This window comes from Humulus lupulus, chromosome X (assembly GCF_963169125.1).
Source record: "Humulus lupulus chromosome X, drHumLupu1.1, whole genome shotgun sequence".
Classification (NCBI taxonomy): domain Eukaryota; kingdom Viridiplantae; phylum Streptophyta; class Magnoliopsida; order Rosales; family Cannabaceae; genus Humulus; species Humulus lupulus.
In genome coordinates this window covers 169,371,012-169,376,188 of record NC_084802.1, presented here as the reverse complement: position 1 = coordinate 169,376,188, position 5,177 = coordinate 169,371,012, and the positions used below count along the sequence as shown (strand labels likewise).

Below are 5,177 nucleotides of genomic sequence, written 5' to 3'. Positions count from 1 at the left end.
GTGGTAGAATTGTAATGTTAGTAAAAGGACAAGTGTGCCCTTGAGGTTTAGTTAGAAAGGGGATATTTGAGGAGGGTTAAAGTGGTCTTTTGACAGTGAATAGATGAGCTTCAGCTGAGAGGAAAAGTTAGTCACGTATAACACTTAGGAAGTTGATTTATGCTGAAAATCTAGAGGAAAAGAGAAGAAGAGGGAAGCTGAAGTTGGGAGACCTAAGAAGAGAATTTTGATGATTCAAGGCAATTAAGCCAAGCCTAGGCCAAGATTACTCAGAGGTAAGGGTCTATCTATGATTTGTTTAAGTTTCAAAGTCTGGTTTTTGGAGGATAAGCATGAATTGAAGCAAGTTAGTGGCTTGTTTTGCATGAAAATTCAGCTGGTTTGTCAAGGAGAAATTCAGTTCAAAGCTTGGATTGGAAGAAGCTCAAGTTGAATTTCTGATTGAGGTAAGGGTATTAAACATATTTGCAATCTCGTAGGTGTTATGATTTAAGGATTTAGAGGTCTGGTTTGTACTTCTCTCAAGTTTTGGTTTAAATGTTTGAATCTGAAACTTAAGTGTGAATTCTGAGAATAGTTGTGTAATTGAGTTAGATTATGATGTTTATAGGTTGTGGTATGATCTATTTGGGGTTTTGAGTTGGTTTTGGGGCTTAGGTAGGAGTTTGGGGTGATTTGGAATGATTTGGGTTCGGGAAAAACGCAGGGGAAAAACCCAGATTTCTGGGCTCGCGAAGGAGCGCCGCGGCGCAAGGTTGATTCTGGGCAGAGTAAGTTCTCTGACTTGTTGGGCGCCGCGGCTCAAACTTGCTGGGTGTCGCGGCCCTACAGGGCTGCGCCGCGGCGCTAGGCCAATTTCAGAGCATGGGATTTTGCAATTTTGAGCCTTTGCTCCAGGGGTTCGGGGGATGTCTTTGGGGCATTGTTTTAAGGATTTGGGGGATCCCGAGAGTGTGGGATTGGTTCCGGGAAGTAGTTTTGGGATTGGTTAGTGACAAAGGATGTTTCGTTTGTGTTGTGACTAGGTCTTTGGAGAGGCTCGGGGTAGAGGACCGTGCTCGTGGCTTCGTGGCATCGGAAACTAGTGAATTGAAAGGTAAGAAAACTGCACCCGGTTGTATGGTTGTGATGGGACTAAGTGCTCCCGAAAGTTATATCGTGTCAATGTTGGTATCACGCCATGGGACATGTAAAAGCGGTCTAAGAGTACCGTACATGATTTTAGCGCACAGGGCGCGAATTGGCCACTGGGAGCCAAGAACAACGGGATAACGGAGGGAGCAGCCTGAGGGCGCTAGCCCTGGTTATCGTTTGTGAATTGTGTATGTTATGAGCTGATATGTCTAGTATGTGGAATACTAGATTATACTGACTGATGATATATCTGAATTTATGCGATGCAATGTGGGATATCGACTTGTCTGTTAATTTTTCATGCTCTGTTGCTGTTGTGTTTTCTTGCTGGGCCTTGGCTCATGGGTGCTACGTGGTGCAGGTAAAGGCAAGGGCAAGGTGGAGAGCTCCGAGGTGAAATGTACATAGCCAGCTGTTTGATCACCACGATCGAGGAGTGGACCAGGACAGGGATCACCTAACTGCTTGTTTTGCCTTAGTATGGCCGATCGTTGTAAATAAACCTTGAGAATTTTGTAAACGGTCTTTAAACTTAGTATTTTTGGGATCCCATGTAACAGATGATACTTTTTAATGAAAATATGGCTTTTGAGACCAAAACGCTTTTAACCCTAGTTCCTTTATAGTTTCAATATCATGATTTTATTTAAATGACTTGATTAGCAAGTCTAGCACTTTATAAACACACAGTGTAACGGTCTTGGCTATCCAGGGCGTTACACTGCACTACCATGCGTATGGCCATCTCAAAGGCGAGAGTCACCTTTTGCTATCGCTATTCCATGTCCTGTCACTGGGGAGCCATCTCAGCTACATCAGTGACATTCATGGTGTGCAACCGTGCCATCTTTTTTCTCAGAGTGGCGACTTCCTCTCATGCCAGCTCAAGCTAATGGGGGAGGTGGTCGCCATTGCCTTCATCTAGGTTTTTCTGAGGTTCCTCCTCAGTGTCTTGCTGAGTAGATGGATGATTTGGTGGGGCCGCAAGGCCATTTTCTTTAGCTGGACCATGCCTAAGTGCCATGACCAGTGAGGGGATGGGCCACCTTGGGTGGTAGGTGAAAATATCTGACTTTGAGACTCATACTCTCAATGAAAGCACCAAAATGTTGACTCGTTTTTTCGTCAACTCACACGAAGTGATAAATGAAGAGTCATTTTTTGTGTAATATCACATAGTGGATCTTAATGATGAATAGTGAGCTAAAGAAAAGAGAAATAAATGTGGCAATAAATGAATGAGACGAAGATTTATAGTGGTTTGGCCCAAAAAAGATGACCTACATCCACTTCAGTTAGTATTAGTTATGAACTTCGAACCCTTAGGAGCAAACTAAGTTTGATTTTTCTCTTGAGGCAGTTACAAAGATGGAGAGTAGAAGCTCTCTCCAAAAATGAATAGTTACTGACTTGTTTTTCTCTCGGATTTCCCTTTTCCTTGCTACTGTGCTGGTTGCACTATTTATAGCTAGGAAAATGGGTAGGGCTGACGGTGGCACCTTGTTTCCCGCAGGCTAAATCTCTATACACTTGGCTTTGGAGACAGAATTGTGTCTCACCAAAAATGGAAGTCTGACGTGGCCGGTTCATTTAATGGTTGAAGGCGCACTCGGGTACGGAACAAGGCTTGGGTGGCAAGGGCCACCGACAAGCAGCAAGGGGCCTCAGCGACTGCCTATTGGCTCCTGGAGACAAGTAGAAGCTGAGACCTATAGGGTTGTCACCAACTTCCTATATTGTTTGGAGGAGATCCTCTAGTCACAGCAGAGCGACATCTTGCCTTTCAAGTGACTTGGCTTTAGGTGTGGCACATCCTTCACCAATGGCCCATCCCTCGCATGATGGCGTTCGCTAGTTCCTGGAGCAGTGGTCGCCCCCCAATCCCGCTATTCCCATAGCCTGGCGATTGCACTGGGGTCGTGTTGTGGCGATGTCCCAGATATGAAGCCACTCTGGGAACTAATTCTTATGGTCGCATGCTCGAACCTTATTGGTCTTCGCATCGGCCAACAGGTCATTCCCCCGAATTCGCTAGGCACTATTGCTCTTCATGGAGGGAGTTGGCTTCTCCTCCATCTTCACTTTTTAACTCATGCCTGAATTTCGATTATTTTCTTTTCGATTAATGGTGTGAGCTGTTTGAAACTAGCCATTGAGAGTGTAAGGTGGATCTATGATTGTGTGCTCTTACTCATGAAATCACCCCCCAGCATCTGCATCCATGATTGTGCAAGTAACCTCCCAACCCATTGTAAAACTTATGAATCGACATCCATTTCTCTATTCTGTGGTAAGGACACTTCCTTAACAAATCCTTAAATGTCTCTCATGCATCATATAGAGACTCCCCACCGTTCTAGTGGAAATTATATATTTCACTTCTCAACTTTGTAGCTTTATCCGGAGAGAAAAGTTTGGCAAGAAACTATTGGGCTAGTTCCTCCCATGTAGTGATTGAATTGGCATGTAGTGAGATCAACCAACTCTTTGATCAGTCTCTTAATGAAAATGGGAAAAGTCTCTGCCAAATCACATCGTCACTCTCTCCATTCATCTTGAACATTGCGCATAGCTCTAAGAAATTGGGTAAGTTCAAGTTCGGATCTTCAGTTGGTAACCCACGAAAGTGGACATTGGATTGCACCATTTGTAGAATTGCCGGCTTGATTTCGAAGTTGTTAGCGGCAATAGTGGGGTATCAGATGCAAGAGTACACTCCCATGACAGTGGGAAGTACATAGTCTCTTAGTGTCATTTGTCCTTGATCCACAGGGACCTTTGCAACATTAGGAATCTTAGCGGAAACTGCTGCACTTAGAACATCATTTGCGGCATTGCTTGTTGCATTCCCCTAATTTTCAACCATGGCAATCTCCAACCTCTTCATCTTTCGGTTTTGTCTGCATGTTCTTTCTATTTCAAGATACACTGGTACTATCTCCCGCTATTTACCACGTCGCATGTAACAACCCAATTTTCCTAATAAGGCTTAGGGCCTTGTTAGGGGGCCAGGATGGAAAATTTTGGAATTATGTGAATATATGATATATATATGTGTATTATTATGTGAATATGTGAATAACATTATAATATGACTAGGTATGCATGTTTAGGTGGCAATTTTCATATTTTGGGTATATTTGGCATATATGTGGTCTGGATATGGTATTTCATTATTATTTGGTTATGCTTGGGTTACTCAGCACGAGGCGATCTTAGGAAGCAAGCTAGTGGGAAAGTCACAACAGGATCCATACTTGACTCGGAGAGAGTTAAGGGGTATTTTGGGTATTTATCATATTACTAGGATATTGGGTAATGGGAATAAATATTTGATGATAAATTGAGAGTTAGTGAGATCAGGGTGAAATTCTCGAAATTTTGACTATTTTACCCTGGAGGCGTTTTCGGGACCCCGACCATTAGGATTTGCTTCAGGTTACTTAAGCTCGAATTAACCTGTTAGAATTATAAAAAGAACGCTCATAACGTTCTCTCTCCCTCCCGTTCCATTTTTGACACCCGATCGAATTTTTGAAGGAAACTTGAGTATTAGGACTCAGATTCAAGCAAGGATCAAGGCATAGGGATAATAGAGAAGATTAGAAGCTTATTAGCCAAAGGATTTAGTTAGGAGATGACTCAATTGGAGGTAATCCTAGTTTTATGTTCTAAGTTTCCAAGATTTTAAGCTTTGATTGGATTTTGAGTTTTGATGAGTTTTTGATTTGATTGAGAGTTGGGTTTGGATGATTTTGGATCATGAGGATGTTTGGGAACTTTGTTTTTGGAATTTGGAGATGTTTGGATAGGTTTATGGACAGTTTTAAAATGAGAAAATGGAGGTTTTCTGGTTGGGTTCGAGGTCGAGTCGTGGCACTGTTCTTGGGCGTCGTGGCTCAAGCTTGAAGAAGCAGGCGAATGGGGCTGCTGGGCTATTTGAGCTGCGGCTCCATTGGGGAGAGCTGCGATTCTAATGTAGTCAAATAAGGATTTTTGGGCCTGACTTGAGTGGAGCTGCGGCTCTAATGTTTGGGGCCGCA

General features: G+C 43.2%; 1 non-coding gene across 1 annotated transcript; it reads left to right on the top strand.

The window, feature by feature from the left end:
* The first annotated feature begins 3,416 nt into the window (after positions 1 to 3,416).
* On the top strand, positions 3,417 to 3,523 carry LOC133807900 (small nucleolar RNA R71). The gene has a single exon (XR_009879785.1). It is a non-coding gene; the product is annotated as a small nucleolar RNA R71 (small nucleolar RNA).
* The last annotated feature ends 1,654 nt before the right edge of the window (positions 3,524 to 5,177 follow it).